Source organism: Aquila chrysaetos, chromosome 20, assembly GCF_900496995.4.
Source record: "Aquila chrysaetos chrysaetos chromosome 20, bAquChr1.4, whole genome shotgun sequence".
Taxonomy (NCBI): domain Eukaryota; kingdom Metazoa; phylum Chordata; class Aves; order Accipitriformes; family Accipitridae; genus Aquila; species Aquila chrysaetos.
In genome coordinates, this window is record NC_044023.1 from 7,524,564 (window position 1) to 7,541,593 (window position 17,030).

Below are 17,030 nucleotides of genomic sequence, written 5' to 3' on the forward strand. Positions count from 1 at the left end.
ACTTGCTGTTCTCCAAGGTGGGAGAGCACACATCTTTCCATGTGCCTGATCTCTGCTCCCTGCCTTCATGCTGGACTTCCCAGTTGGGTTCAGAGGTCTTTATCCCTTTATTTTCATTGCAAATCCCTTAAATATTTTCTGTGCACACAGGTCTGGATGATAATTTCTTGACGAAGCACCACCACCTATGCGGACGTCTTGCTTTATTACCCTGAAGAGTTAGGGCTTGTGGTGTGGATTAGAGGAAGCTGCTTGCCTGGACAGCTGAAGTACGTAGCATACATGATGTGCAATCTCTCTAAGCACATGCACCACATCTTCAGATCTGCACCAACAACAGGCAGCTACAGAATTTTCGACAGCATCGAATTAGGTGTCCTTCAGATCCTAAATCACTTGTTCCCTCCCAAAGGTTCAGAAGATGAGAGATCTAAAACAGAGATATAAGAAAAATAATAATAAAAAAAATTAAAAGGCATGCTAACTGATGCACATGCGCTCACCCCCACTCCCCAGCCACAATTACCCACTCATTTTGTTATGGGCTGAATTTTCAGTCTTTGCCAACAATTTCCATAATGTAAAGGGAGCAGCTTGGAAAATGAGTCACACCATTGTGTTACCCCATCACCTTCCACAGCGGTCGGCTGCAAGCAGCCAGCATGGTGGCACTGTGCTTCAGGGGACCTGCTGGCTGGCCCTTCTGGTTTCCACCTTCAGACAGGCAGGCTGGCGTTGGCACAGGCTGCAGAGGGGCTCACACAGTAACTTACTGTGATCCTTAAAAAGAAAAACCCTGAAAGGATCTCTAACCATAGGGGAAAAATCCATAAAAAGCATTTTAACAAGTTCTCCATGGAAAGATAACTTCTTGGCACGTGCTGTTCCAATTTAGATCAGTATTATGATGCCATAAAAATGGAAGAAAATGGGTATTTTTTCTGTAGGAGTTCAGCAGGAATGAAGGCAAACCCCCCGCCCCCCAAGCTCCCAGAAGAAGATGAGCCTCAAAGTCCAATATTGGACTCAAAAGTCAACTTTGTTGACTCCAGCTTTGTGTCTGCCCATTTCCATCAGCTCCACTGGAGCCATTCGCAATTTATTCCTTTCTCTTTAGTTTACAAGTTTATTAGCAGCATACTGAAAGAAGAAAAGACCCTTTCTTTGTTAAGAAAAAGGGCTGAGACCCTTCTGGATAATGACATGCCAAAATCCCCAAACTCCGGTAGAGTTGATAGGATGGCAAGTCTGTAGTTAAGATGCCCCCTGTCCAAATCTTGACTCCAACATCTGCACAAGAGCCCTGGGTGCTCTATACGAGTTTGACACAACCTGTACTGCCAAAGGGATCCCAACAGCCGTGTCCCAGCAGCTGACTGCGCTCCTCAGTGGTCAGAGTACCCCAGGGAGGTCTTTTTTGTGTTTCCACAGCAGGAGCAGCAGGGAAGCAGACAATAAAACACCCCAGCTGCACCTCCAGAGGCATGTGCTGTAGCACACAGTGCATCCATGGTATAGAAGGTTGTTTTCAGGCAGAAACAGTAAATCACAGCTAGCAGGGTGAGAAAGGTGTGAAGCCTGGAGGGCTCTGTAAAACACAAAGGTGGAGGACAGATCCCTGAAGAGCTGTAAAGTGCAGATCTGGCTACAAGTAACACTAGCTAGCGCATACCTAGGTTATGCATCAAAAGCCCTTATACACTTAAAGAGGAGTGCCAAAATCAGGACAGAGTTCACAGCAGTTGAACCTTTGCACCTCTGAGTCCGTGGGCTCTGCCCCAGGAAGCTGAACTCGGATGCCTCTAAAGTAGAAGGAAGAAGGCGGCTTGGCTGGGTGGATACCACATTGACAGCCTAACCCCTGGGCAGGGGACAGCGAGAGCAGCGGCAAGCAGCACTCTACAAAACAAACCTTTTACAGTGACCTGCACCTCCTGTTAGGATCACCTTGAGGTACCAAAAGAAGAATCTCCAAATTGCTCAAGGCATGAAGTCCCAAGTCGTGCTAGTCACTGTGTCCCGTGAAGGGAACACGAGCTCCCCTGGAGACTGTTACAACCCCTCAGGCACTTGTGCGATGCTGAGCAGTACAGCTCTCTGAGCAGCATGTCCCAGCAGGACACTGGTGTGCACCACCAAGCCCCATTTGAATGGGACTAAGCAGAGTGAGGAAGACCCTGTAAAGTTGGTGGATGCTTCCTCCTTACTGCTCATCCAGACTCGCACCAGCGAGAGAGTGAAGTCAAGCACAGATTTTCAAGCGCATGTGAAAAATTTGCACTTGGGTCCAGCAGGTTGGCTTTCCCCAAACCAGGGCTTCTCTCACCTACCCTACAACAAGGCCCATGCACACTGCTGGCATACCTTAGTGCTCATTCTACAGAAATTAAATCAACACAGCTACGAACAGTACTACAGCCGCAGCCCTCCTGGTTCCCCCAGCCTTCAGAAAGGCTGTGAGCCCAGGAGCCACCAGCCTGTCTCACATCCACATCTGGCCTCTCTGCTCACCAGAACGGGCCTTGGTTTCTAAGTCATCACACCTTGAAAGTAATCTTTTCACCAAGGTAGCCCAGCTGGTTTCCAAAGACAACACAAAAAGAAGCTAGATCAAAAAAAAGTGGCAGGCGTGAAAAGAGGGGGAAAAAAGAAGGAAAAAAAAAAAAGAGAAGAAAGGGAAATACGGAACAGAGCAATCTTCTGGTCTCCATTCATGTCACGTTCTCGCACACTTCCTAGCGTTCCTCTCTGCAGCCCCCACATCAACACAGAGTGCAGAAATCAGGCTGCCATTTTGCATAGTGCTCAAGCACATGCACTGCTTAACAAGAACAGGGTCAAAGTCTGTAACCAAATGCCTTGTAGCCATCCCTTTCCCCATCTTGCCTGCCCTCCTCTTCTGTACAACCTGATCGGGGGCAGGGGCTTTGATGCCTACCATAATTAAGCCCTACTCTTATTTGGTCCCTAGGAACTGTCTTAATAAACTCAATGAATAATGGATGCATTGCTTAACTGAGACTATGAACCAGCTTGTAAAGAATTCACTAAAAGTCTCGGTCTTGCATTGCAAAAAGGAATGTGACATCCAAGAGGAGTATCATTAGCAGCATGGCCCGGTCATGCCTGTGCTCCTGGTTTCTCAAAGTCAACTGAACTCTTTGAGCATGAGCAAAAATGACAGGATCAGACCTAGGGCATTAGTGTCTTCCTTCCTCATTAGGTTGTTGAAAGCTCTTTGTGTTCCCAGAAGTCTCACTATTTACAAAATTGCTCCAAGCAAATGCTTTGGATGGGTGGGACCATCATGCACATATTAAAAAAATCACAGTCCTTGGTGGCTATGGAGAAGTTCCTCTGAAGACCATGCTCAGAGCAAACATGGCAATGAGTGGCACAGAGACAGGCTGTGTCCGGGTTGCGTTTTCTCAGAGCATCTGCGCAGAAGGCCGATATGGAGGCAGAGATAACAAATCACATCTGCCAGCCAATACTTAAAAATGGTATTTCCCATATAGTCATCACAGAAAAGTGCCAGGGAAACAGGGTCTTCAAATGAAACAGTTCCCAAACAGAATCTGGCCAAGGCAGCACAATATGTTTACTTTAAGCCATTTTTTAATGAATAACATTCAGTAACCAAATAAAGTCAGAGATTAATCATCACACAAACGCTATGCCCCCCTGTTAGGATAAGATGATTATTAAAGGATAAACCACAAAGCTACCTTCACTTGGACAGGGGTCTTCTTCCCATCTACTTTCAGATTAATATCAAAGTACAACTTTTTCCAGATCAGAGAGCACTGTATCCTTCTCTTTCTTTAAATATCACAGATCTATCTAGAAAAGAGGATGGAGCATAACTGTACTCTGATTTTTGTGTTTCAAGTCCCAGGCTACATACTCAATTCCTTCCTTGTTTCTGAACTCAACTCTGCCAGCACAACTCTTGTTGGGCAACATGTCTTTTGAAGTCTCACAGCAGGACAAAGGTCTACTCAGTGTGAGCGAAGGTGACGTGATGTGTCCCGTACTCTTTCTCACAAGTTTTCAGACAATCTCCAAAAGGCATTCTGTTGCTAACAAACGGATTGTGACTCACTGAGACATTCAAAATTACATTCCTGTAATTTCCATTTTTATTTCGCTCATTCAAATCTAGCCCGTTGTGGCTTGCCCAGCTTCTGTTTGGCAAATACTCACTAGCTGGCCTCATATGGCAGTAGGTATGTTTGAACATCAGCTTGAAATGAGATCTAGCCAGGACAGTGTTAGAATAGACCAGTTTCAATAGATGACAAAAAGCAAAATAAAGAAGTCCAAATGAAGAAAGGATCTCAAATATCAGTGTCTCCTCAATACTAGCAACATAATCTCAAAAACATGAAAAGCAAGAGCTCAAGCCCAACAAGGGCGATTGCAAAGAAGAGCCCAAGTTGAGTAGCAGCCAGCCTGAGACTTCCCACAAAGCACATCGCCAGTTTGTGCCATCACAACATCAGCGCATTATCAAAAGCAGCTTATATAGTTACTCTCCAAGCTGTGAGGTCACAGTGCTAATTATTTTGGCTAGTTATGTGAGCACCACATAGATATTACTTTAACTGCCATCGTATCAGATAACTACCTTTCACACTAGCCACCTAACCAGAATCATGGAAGAAGCAATGTCCAAGCCCTGATGGTTCTTCAATTTCTATCTCCTGCATCTAGATTACCCTCTGTGCAACCACAGAGCACTGAGCCATGCCCGTACCAGCATCCTGCAAAGATGCAACCACTGCTCTCCCCAGCTGGGAACAGGCTGCCTGGGCTGGACAGTGACTTTGGTACTGAATGTGCAATGAGTTCTAACTTAATGTCCCAGATTTTATTCCAAATCTTGTGATATTTAGACTCCAAGAACATCAGCTGATCACTCAGGAGGATACCATGGGGCCTGGACCATCTTCCTCAACATGCAAACTGCTTCTGGACAACAGAAGCAGAAGACAGGCATTTCTAGGGCTGGTTGGGAGCTAAGACACTGCTAATACATGTCAATACTTTGTCTGTTGTCTACTCTGCAATTCTTACAATTACTGATCGCAATATTTGAATATAGGGCTTTTTAAGAAAAGATCCCCTTCGGCAGTTTCACATTTATGGGGAGGTTTAAGGACTACATTTTTCTTAGAACATATTTAAGATGTTTTATTAACTCTTTCCTCCAAGCTGATTACAGGGCTCTACCCAAAGCAACGTTCACGCTTTACTACCATGATTGACATGCAAGCTTTCCCAGCTTCACACCATAGCTTTCACTGGGCAGTGTGGTGAAAGACAAGGCAATATATTTCACCTTCCTTGTAGTAACAGCAACCCTAACTACCATTTTTCAGCTGATGGGACTGACCTGAGCCAGGCAATGATCGCTGTTTCCTGGCTCTGGCTCCAAGTGGTCCTGCAGAAACTTAATTACCCCACTACCCACCCAGCTTTCCTTTTGCACTCCTGTCTTTCCTCTCCATGTAGATGCCCAGGAGAGCCTTGTTTAGAGGATCATAGTCCTGAAACTTCTTGCAGACATACTCCTCAATTAACACGCTTAGGAGCATTGCTGAGTCTACAGGCAGAAGAGACAGAGGAGGAACCAAAACGGTACTAAAATACCTGCTCTTGAAGAAATAAGTAGCTCAGAAGTGATCTGGGGAACTTGAGAGGCCATGGATTTCTGTTCATGAAGATGCTGAAAATACTAAAGAAATTATTTACACCAAGTAACTACATTTTAAAGGAATTTTTGTGGAGCAGAAACAGCCTAGATAACACGCTCAGCTTGATTTGATTTTCCTAGGACCCTGACAAGTTATAGTCTTAGTTAAAGACAACGTCTGGGTATCTGCTGGGTCTTCTTTGTCCTGTAGGTTCCCAGAAGAACACTGCCTAAATGTCTGAGAGTCTTGGCATTTCAGCATTTTCCACAGCAATATTTATCTGCCTGGCTTCCTAATCTAAATGGCAGTCATGAAGCAGGTTCTCTAACATCTATTTACAATTTCTCCAGAGTAAACACACCAGAAGCTGCTTAATGTTCTCTCTCTACCTATCACACACTTTCAACCATACTTTACATTACAGTAAATGTTATGTTTACATAACATATACTTCATGTTACAGATTACATTACTGTACTCCTGGTACAGCCTGCCCAGGACCTTTCAGGATCCAGCTCTGTTCTCTATTGCACGCAACTTGGCTAAGTTTTAGCTCCTTGTATTGCAATTTTCCAAAACCAGCAATTACCTCAAGCTGGATTTTTAAGCTATTTCTAAGATTATATCTGAGAAAATAGATGGTTTTTACAGCCTAACCCCTTCTCCCATGCCACCCAAACTAGACAACCATTTCACCAAGAAACTCTTACATCCGTATGATTTGGAACAAGATTTGTGAATTGGGAGCACTATGAGGTTTGCCTGAGGCACACAGCTATAATAGGTTGCCATTTTTCCTGCTTTTCTTATTCCTCTTGTTGCATATTTTAAGTTTTTCCTTCTCTAAATGAGATAGAAGAGAGGAAATACAATTCATTCCAACAATCAGCTGACAAAGTTTGGGATTTTTGGAAAAGACTGCATCAGCTCTGAAGAACCTAAGAATGCTCCATACGTTGGCATCGTCCTCCTTCTTATGGAGTTTTACGTGTAATGGAGAAGAATCATAGAATAGTTTGGGTCAGAAGGTACCTTTAAATATCATCTAGTTCAACCCTCCTGCCACAGGCAGGGATATCTTTCACTAGATCAAGTTGCTCAAAGTCCCAGAGGAACAAACAAATCTAATAAATCAATTGATAAACTGAACCTCACATATGGTTGTACGCTTCTCTGCGATGCACCTCAAGTCTGACCTAACTTATTAGCCAGTCTCTGTCCTAACAGTGCAAACTGTCCATTGCTTTACTCAACTGAATTTAAAAAGAAAAAAAAAAAGAAGAAAAGAAACACCCCCACCTCCATAGACTCTAGGAGTTGTTAATACTCATTTTAAGCTGTGACCTAAGATCGGAACCTAGATATCAAGAATTCACCTTTTAAGCCACAGTTTTCAGTTCCCTGCTTATGGCTCATTCCTTAACGCAAATACAATTTGACGGTATCTGGTGCATAAATCAATGATGTGGCTAAAGTCTCAGTCAACTCTTCTCAGAATAAATGTTGCCATTTAAAATGTGGCAATCAAGCTTGTAAAGGGGAGGAAAGAAATGTCACTTGCAACCCAAGTGATTCTGTTAACAAGCTGGGTTCCTGCTTCAGGTTTTTGTCTGATAAAGCCACTTATCTGACTGTATGAAAGGTCATAAGTAGTTGTTGGAACAGTGGAAAGTCCACACAAGGCTTTTTTGCCATCCTGCAACTTCTGTTTAAACTTTTAGTTGAATCATTATTTCAGTTCCTGGAGCTGAGTCATTTCATCTGCCTTGCACATGAACACGCACACAGCAGCTCTACATTATGGAGCAGGCACAGAACAAGCAAGCAACCTTGATTTTACAGGAGTGTGTATTTCCCTGCATATGAAAATGCAATGAGCTGCTCCACTCATTTCAAGGTGTTCATGCAAGGATGCACAACTCTGGGTGAAAGAACTGCCTTCCTCATCCCAGCAGATCTCAGGGCAAAACCCAGGCCTTCACCTCAGTCCCGCTGTGCAGACAGAGCCTCAGAAGAGTGACCTTGCATAAGATATGTTGCTACAAGGAAAAGGGTTTAGATAGGACCAACAACTTTCATAGGTGTGGAGACTCAGTACCAGTATTTTGTGCTAAAAACACATGCTCCTGGTGCATCTGTGAATGTCCTTTTATACAGCCCAAGTAATTAATTAATTAAAAGGGATACCAACTCTCGGTTGTTTCTACAGCTGCCTTTGTATGGTATGCACATGTCATTTGTTGAAATATTATAAGACCTTGTAAACCACAAGTGTTATTAAAATATTTTTTCCCACTCACACTCCCTCCCCCTTCTTTATTTCAAGTCTATGTAAAACCTTTTGCTAAAGATCCAGATTCTCCCACTGAAACCAAGTGCCACTTGTCTGGAAATAGATCTTCTCTCTGCCTCAAAAAGCACCGAGAGCAGATGGCCAGAGACAAGATGCTCTGGTATCACAAGCTCACACTGTCTCTCTGATTACACATCAGAGGAACGGTTGGAGGGAAGCATTAACTATTACAGACTTTTTTATGGAAGGGACCAACATCTGGCTGAGGTGGAGAAGAGAACAATTCATGACAGTATTGGGGATGCCAAATTGGATCCGAGTTTAAAATCTCCTAATGCTCAGCTTCAGTGCCAGGCCAGAGCAAAAGAGAATGGCATCTCCCAGAAAATGCTGTTCGGGAGAGCTGTCCAGAAACAGACAATCCACACTAACAGTAAAACCCTGCAAGTCTTCTCTAAAGAACTGGGGAAAAAAATCCTTTTAAAAGTTCAAGAGCTGCAGTTCTCATTTCAGAGGATACAGGGCTGCTTGCATCAAGCTTTATTTTTACAGAGCGTGAATCATTTCTCACTCAAAGGGAGCTGGGATCATTCTGCTGTTGGTATCTCTGCCACCAGCAGTGCTAAGAATACAAAAAGCTCCAAAGTCAGCCATGGCGTGTTGTCAGCTCCAGACCTTTCTACATGATCGCTGTGTCTCTTGCATCTACTGACAAAGAGCAGGAGCAGGTGCTGACACCTTTCAGATCAGCCTGTTTAAGAGTGCAGGACCAGGCCTAGCCTCTGCGCACACACACTCAAAAAAAGCTCTTGCTTCTCCATTTATCCCCAATAGTAAATACTTGATTTTTCCTCCTATTCTGACAAAGAACAGCAGCCTATAATTATAGCTAATACCATAAAGGTTCCTGTGCTGTCACTCACTTGTGCTCTCAGCCATGCTTGAGAGCTGAAGGACAGTACAGTTGCCTTTCCTGCATTGAACTAGTTGCTTAGCTCACACCCAGCTCAAGAAGTCACGCAATTGTGAATCTTTTCCCTTTGAAAAGGGTGACGTGTGAACCAGAAAGCAGCAGAAGATCCTTTTCCAAAATGCCTTTGCCTTTTTATATTTTAATTTGCAACAACGGCTCAAGAATGTATGTTATCCCAGTTTGTCTACCAAATCGCAGCTAAAGAGCATGCCAGTAAAGAGCCCTTCATTTTAATTGATTATTTACATATACTTTAACATCCACCCCCCCCGGAAGGGAAATTATCTTGCAACATATGAAGATAGCTGTGCCATTTAAAATTTCAGTTGCCATGAAACAGTCTTCAAATGTGGTCCCTCCCATTTTGTTATAAACAAGGTCTTGGGGTGTGGTTTGCTCAACAAGGAGCAATATCGGCAGCTTAACTAACAGTGCATGTTTTCACATTCGGTGGGATTGTGTAACCGCATGCCACTAGCTGTTGTAGAGGCCAGAACTGGGTTTTGCACCAACTTAGACAAATTCACAGCGAAAAAGTCCATTGGATATAGCCTCTGGTTCTGGAAACCATTAAATGACTGTCTGATGGAAAAGACAAGTGCATTTGGGGAGGAATTGCTCTGAACCGGCCTCCTCCTGGATCTGGTTGCACAGCTGGAATTTCGGAGATGGGCTTTGGTCTCACCTCCTTTGGCCATTGTAACAAGCCAGCTGGAAGTTGGGCTTCCTACCAGGTTTGATCTAGCAGCAGACTGATGGGGTGGCCTGTTCGTTCTCATCCTCACTTCCATGATAAGTGCTTTGTCTAAGGGAAATGAAAAAAAGAAAAGGCACTTTTTCATGCTGTTAGATCTGCTTTGAAACTGCTGTAGTTTGGTTGAACATGGAGGTTCAGGACTCACATTTTGTCTGGTTTACACAAGATAATATTTCATTCAGTGGCATGGGAATCTCATCTCATCTCATTTCCCTTGGCAGACTTGCTCTTTTGTGTCTTATCTCTAACTAGGTGATAAGTTGATATTCGAACATATAAGGGTACTCTCTGTATATTAACTGGAGTTTTGATACCCAGTGAATTTCAGCTTGGCATGATCTATACGAAGAATTTGTCTGGCATCATGGAAAAGAAGCCAGGGCAGAACATGTGTCTCAGAAGATAAGGTACATGACCCTGCCAGTATTTTCACTTGCCCCACAAAGCAATGGAAAGATAGAGAAGAGATGGTCTGAAATCCATTACTGATATACCACCCTTCCAAAAGGAAAAGGGGGCTTCTCTTCCCTGTGCACCAAGCGTGGCCTCCAGCAGAACAACCCAAGTCCTGCCTTGGAGGCCACAGTGGCACGAAGCCTGGCTTCCAGAGGAGAATGGGGCAAGGAGCTGCTGTCCCAGTAACAGCTGTTTAAAAGAGCAAAACTATTTCATTCAACTCCAAACTAACTTCTTTGTTTTCTTCTTTTCACAGAGCAGATTTGGAAAGTTAACACTCAAGCTGACCCAAAACAGTGTCACTGTTCATTAGCAAATGAGAGTTTTAAAACCAACTATTCCTACAGCACTAACAGCAAGCCAGGATACACTTGCCATGAGAAAGTTAAAAGAAAATGCTGCCCGGACTACAGAGATTGCTGGCCAAGACATAGAGGGCTCTTGTATCTCTGCTGTTGTTTATGCTGATGCATACAGATTTTGTTGCAGAACTTTGTTCGGTGGAGATAAACCACATGCTCTCTATGCCCAGCATTCAGGCTCCTAAGTGCATTGCCCTTCTTTTTGTCCCTTTTTTTGTAAAGATTTATATAATAAATTTTGTTGGATCACTTCGACACAGAGTTATGCTCTGCAATAACTGTGAAATCCCTGCAGGGTAGGCTAGACGTAACAAAGAGATCACTGCAAAGGGCCTCCTATATATTTTGCCCAATGCCCTGTACACCACGAACGGCGTTTACTCCCAGTGGAACTATGCCAAGCCCAAGGGAGTTTCATCTTGGAGGAATTTTTCCAACAAGTCTCACCTCAGTGAGGGAAAAAAAAAAAAAAAAAAAAAGAAAATTATCCCTCCCTGCCACCCCCCAGGAAAAACCAAACCAAAACATGCGGCTTAAGGCCAATACAGGTCTCTCCCAACCTTCAAGCTAAAGATTAAAATGCTTTAAAAGCAAACAACTATTTGGTTTCTGTATTTCTCCATCAACTTCCAGACAGATAATGAAGCAAAAAAATGGAAGGACTGCAGGTACAAATGCTACAGGCTTCTCGTTACATCTGTCCTTCATAGTAATTTGCTTCCTCCTCCCCACACACCCTTTTTAAAGATAAAATCCTATCTTCAAAGCTACCTCTTTAAACCATCACCAACTGCCTCATTGTTTTTGTTTTGTTTTTCTAGACAAATTCTCAGGTTTCAATCCACTGCCTTTAGGTGCAGGTGAGTCAATTCTCATATTATAAAACACCTTCAAGGGGTGGGAGAAACTTTGAGTTTTCTAAACAGGGTTCAAGCAGCGAGGACGAGGAACTGGACTCTGGATCATACCAAAGCCCAGTGCTATATCTGCTTGTGGAGCAAGAGCAATGCCCTGGCACTGTGGACGTCTCTGATCCAAGCTGGCTTAGGTACCCTAAAGGAAAGCCAAGACTTCCAGTGCCTATTCTCCCCTTGTCCTGAGACAGCGCATGAGCACAGGGTCATGGGGACAGTGATGCTGTAATTACCCTAGAGCTTGATCACGAGACCCAGGACTCACTCATTCCACAAAGAAAATACAGTCAGGATCATTCAAAACTGAACAGCCAGAGCTGTGCCATACATCTTCGGCAGATGCTGCATGAGATGAATTCGCATCCCAAACACCTGGCTGCGGCCCATTTTGGTTGTGGGAAAAGGGTTGCTGTTTCCCAAACCCGAGTTGCTTGCAAAGCATGGGCTTTTCCTGCTCCAAGGTTAGCTCCTGCTAAGCTGTGAGCCCCCAGAGCCATCCGTCCGAAGCCCACAGTCACCACAGAGGAGCTCATAATTGCATGCTGCTATTGCTGTATGATTTAGTCACTTGTGTATTTATTTAGTCACTTGTGTATTTAACAGCAGTCAACTCTGCATTTATATTCAAGACAGAGATACAGTCCCATGTTAACAGCAGCATCTCCTAAAATGGGTTTTCAAGAAAAACTTCACTATCGGGTCCTGAATTCATTCAAATCAGCACAGCCCATTGACACCAGCAGAGGTTCAGTTCATATCAATCAGGGACAGGACCAATTGCTATTAAACTTGAAACACTCTGGGTCTGCATCTGCACCGGGCTGATTGTGCCCAAACTACTAAGTGCTTCTAGAAGGCTGATGGACTGATGTTATTGATTGGGATGATGTGGCGGCCAACAGAGAGACTGCATAGAGCATTTCAAAGCCCAATTTTGTTGCAATACTAAGCTGTATTGTCCTGTAAAAGCTTCGGAAAAAGGTTTTGATCAGAGCTTTGTTAAAGTTGGAATCAGTCCCCTCCTAGAAATGCTGCCAAAAATGCCTCCATAAGGCTTCTTAGGTAGGTCTCATTGCTCTTGCCTTCACTTCCTATTGCTTGGGACTGGCTTTTCTCCTCCAAATTTTACTGACTTGCTTGTATCCCTCTCATCCCTCTTGCAGCCTCCAGCATCCCAGCCTCCTTAGCCCTCTCCATCCCCACCACCTCCTCATAGTAAGGACAGACCTCCGGCATGGACCACAAACATCCAAGCTCAGTGGATACCAGCTTGGCCCCCTCAGCATCGCTGGTATCTGGGGACTGCTGGCACAGGCTACAGGGCATGTCCATCACACTTATAACTTATCACCTTGCAGTTTCGTTATCAAAATTGGAAAAAGCTTATTTAATGCTTTCCCAAGTTTTCCTAGAAGGCCAATTCTTTGCCGTTACCCTTAAAGAACAGAAATACAGTTGGGATTTCCCTGAGGCTGACACTAGAAGGTATATAATAATACAGATGTACATTATGTTCCTTCTTATGGGATCCTCTGGCCCTTTACAAACTGCACAAGCATAACAAAAAAACACAATAAAACATGCAAACATGTTAATTGAAATACCCATTGTTAAGATACCAGTGCCTAGGTACTTCCCACCAATAGTCTGCAGTATAAACCAGTGAAATCAGGCTAGTACTACAAAAGAAAGCACTACTTTTAACTTTGCAGTCAAACTAGGAGGAAAAAGGATGAGAGTGGGCCAAGCCCCTCCTGGTGTAATCAGGTACAAAGCTATTCAGGCAGTGGCTTCACACCTGTTTACAAAGTCCAGCTTTGACCCAGCTCCTCAGTGCGCATCAAATCAGCCTCAGCTTTGTGGGAAACAGGAGAAATGCTCCAGTCTCTGAGGCTCAGCAAATTTTGGCCCTACCTAATTCTGTGGGAAACAGCTTCCCGGTTGGGAGAGCTGGCTGCCAGCTTTCTACAGTCTTGGGCACTGTCAGCTGGTGTAATATCTTAACTAAGCTGGATGGAGTGGTGTCAAAGGCATCACGTATCACATGAATACACCAAACCTAGTCCTCTATTAAGGAATCATTTGCTATAATGCAAATAGGCCCTTGCTCCCAGAAGGGAGCAGTTACAGTGCAGTCCTTCACTCAAGCAGGAACAAGAAAAGAAGGGACCTAGATAATCACTGCGGAAAAGCATAGTTCAAAACTACCCAAGCACCTGACCGCAGGGCTTGAGGCCACCACTGCGCCCACTGGCATTCCCCTGCGTACCTTGGTGAATCCTCTCTCTTGTTTAGAGGTAGAAAAGGCTGCTGTGAAAATAACACTCCAGGTCACAGCAGATCCCTTCGTGCTGAAAAATGCTTGTATTCAATTGTTCTTCAGATCTGTTAGCCTTTTGGCCATCTTCCTAAATTTGCTAGTAATGTCTGTCATGGTAAACCAATTCTGGTTTTGGGGTTTTTTTTTAAATGTCTTTATATGAACATTCTGCATTTTAAAAGGCAGAAAGCTGACGAGAGCAAGGAAACGAGGGACTAACATATCCCAATGGAGTTACAGAGAAAGAGGCTAGCAAATGCCTGTGCTGCTGCTGTTACAGTGTGTTGCTGTAGCTGCGGTGGTCTAAGAATGGTTAACCAATTAATGTCTCCCTAAACTTTAGCAGCTTCTATTTCAGACCTGAAAAAGATCTCCAGGGCCATTTCTTGTCAGCTTTATTCCCAGCTGCAGCAGCTGGTTTATTCTGAGATATTCTTCCCAGAAACCTTGTCTTGCTGGCACTATTAGAGACAGGCATCCGTTTCACTATTTCCAACATCTTGCATTTCATGCACAAGTTTTACCAGGCACAAAACCCAGTTTATTATCCCGGACAGCTTCTCACAAACAGTTACACAATTGGAACAGCAGCCAGCAAGGGTGATGAACTTCCAGCTGGAGTGTAACCACACAGGTCCCACACCTGAGCCTGTCTCTACCAGGACAAGGACATCACCTCCAACAGGAACAAGGTGTTTGCCAGTGCTGGCTCCTCCTCTGGTCCTGCATCCAAACATTAGAGATTTCATTGTAAGGCCTGGGAATGGGGATCACGTCACTAAGTCAGAATCCCAGTTTCCATTCATGTGGTTAGAAAGAAAAAAGGAAAAACCCCTTATAATGAGATTTTTGATTGCCAGAGGCTTTCAGCGCTGCAGGTCTCAATTAACAGCTGTCCAGCAGAGACACACCGGTTTGCTCTGCTTTCTGAATGAGTTGTGCATACAACACTGTCAAAGCATTGACTCAAAGCTATTCGTGGGGAAAGGGATGACAGACGCAGCCTGAGAGACAAACGTGAAGGCCTGCTCTGCTCAACCCTGTCTCAGAAGCCATTCAGAAGGACTTTAGGAGATTAGCCCTTTAGGCAGAGGTGAATTTTAGATATCCTTCTTTGATATCACAGAGACATACACCACCAGTTTCTATCACTGTTAGTAGAAGCTAATGTCAAGCCTCTCCAGGCAGCCCTGTGACCTTCTCTTTAAAGACTTATCAGCTTTACACCCTAACACTGATATCAGCCAGCTTTTAAAAACAGCCTCCAAGTGCACAGGCATGAGCCTGCTCACAGTTACCCTGATTAAGCCAAGAACAGAATTCATTCCTTATTGCTAATAGGGGAAACAGAACAAAAATGAAGTTGCTGTAAATAAACCAGTAAAGGCCAACTTCTGCCCTCAGCTGTACGCGAGCTGGAAGGGGTCATTCAGGGAAGACAAGATAATTGAGTCTGGGGAACGATGCCAAGGATGGGGCTGCATACCTGCCTCTGTGCCTCACACTCCCTCGGCACCACCAGCAAGGCAAATTCTCCTTATTTCTTGTGTAACCAGACGGACTCTGGAGTAGACTGCAGTCAAACAGGGACAGCTGCAGCCAGTCTAGACACAGCCGTGCCAGTGGTATAGCTGCTAGATTAGATACTCATAAGCAGGCTAGCTGCAGTGGCACAGGATCAGTGCGGAAAAAGTTGTCTTACCTGAGTTTTTCAACAAGGGGATAAACTTCTGTGCCAGATGCTCTGCTGACATAGGTAGGCAGAGCTCCACAGATATCGGTGCCTCTGCCAGTGGCTGGCAGCTAATGGTTTGGCTCTGAATGGCTTTAACCACATCAGCATCTGCTACATTTCAGGTTGCAGTAAGATGACTTGAGGTTCCTCAATGCAGCTTTCAAACCACAGTCAAGGGAAGCCATAAAGGAAAGACTGATGCAGTATATAAATGAAGCGGTGAATGAATTTACTAAAAAAGCTGCCCTTGTGACAGCATCTTTCTCTCCGTGAGGTTTCATTGCATAGCTGTACTCCCCTTTGGTTTGTCAGCCTTCTTTTTCCTTTATTAAAAATAAAACATTCAAACTCTGCAGGTAATTCAGATGAAAGACTATAAATATTGCATACATGCTCCGCACCAAAACACTGTACAGCCTCACAACATTTTCTTTTAGGAAAACAACATTTCTAAAACACAGTACGAGAAAGATCAATTTAGACCACACTGCTGTAACCCAGCCTTGATTTTGCTCCTCCTGGCACCGTTGTACATCTCTGCATTTCCCTCCTTGATAAATTACATCTCACAGAAACCTGGCCCAGCTTTTAGCTGCTCCAAAACCTAAGCCAACACAGGAGTGGGGTTGGCTTTAATCCACCTTGATGCTTTCACTAGTTAAGGACTATAAAAGTCTCTACCTATCTCAGGGCAACTTAGACTATGCTTCTCATAATCCTGGCAACAGAAAATAAAGCAAATTCTACTAGCAGTAACAAGGGACTGGGAGCAGGGACAACATCTGGGCTTCCAGGGAAAGCTCCTAGGAGTTTGTTATGAGGAGACTGTGTCCTTTCTCTTCCCAACTATTTATTCAGCCAGGACTGGATGCTTTAGCCACATTGTAAGGGAGAGTCATCCCATTACATCTCATGGGAAACTCACTTTCATGTGAGTTCAAGTTCACTACAGCTGGAGGGAGTTGTGCAAAAGGAGCCTGTTAAAATGTAACCAGTCATCGGATGTGCCAGTTAATCATCTACTTTGAAGCTTGTCCCCTTTGATAATAATTTTCCATGGTTGCAGAATTAAAGCTTAACCGGTCATTGGCTTCGAAAATGACCTTGTCTGACAGGGAATGTAGAAGAGGAAACAACAGTTACATGACCTTCTTGTGTAAATTCTAGATGGGGACAGAAGGGGAGAAAAATACGGCTGGCAATTTCCAATTGACTCAGCGATTTATCTCAACCGGCCTGTAACCTCCCCTCTGATCATCTCCAGGCACCAAAGAAACACCAGCTCTTGCCTCCAGGAGCTGTAGGGTAGTGTCAGTTTACAAAGGCAGCCTGAACATTGTATGTTCTCTAAGAGCCCTACCAATGTGGTTTGTTAGACACAAAAGACACACTCTGGGGAAACCACAGAAACATTACAGCTTTGGACCTGACCGATGAGGTGCCAGCAGGCCAGCATTTCTGCTTGGCCACCCTGAACGTGGGGCCAGGACACTGCTTGAGAAAGGGCTGAAAGGACAAGCT

At 44.2% G+C, this 17,030-nt stretch overlaps 1 long non-coding RNA gene across 1 annotated transcript in view; it reads right to left on the minus strand.

Annotated features, from left to right (window-relative positions):
• Nucleotides 1-357: 357 nt before the first annotated feature.
• The window catches only part of LOC121232472, a 95,442-nt gene continuing 78,769 nt past the window's right edge, over nucleotides 358-17,030 (minus strand). Inside the window, exon 3 of the long non-coding RNA XR_005930953.1 lies at nucleotides 358-430. This is a non-coding gene — a long non-coding RNA (uncharacterized LOC121232472). The remainder of the gene's footprint in view (nucleotides 431-17,030) is intronic.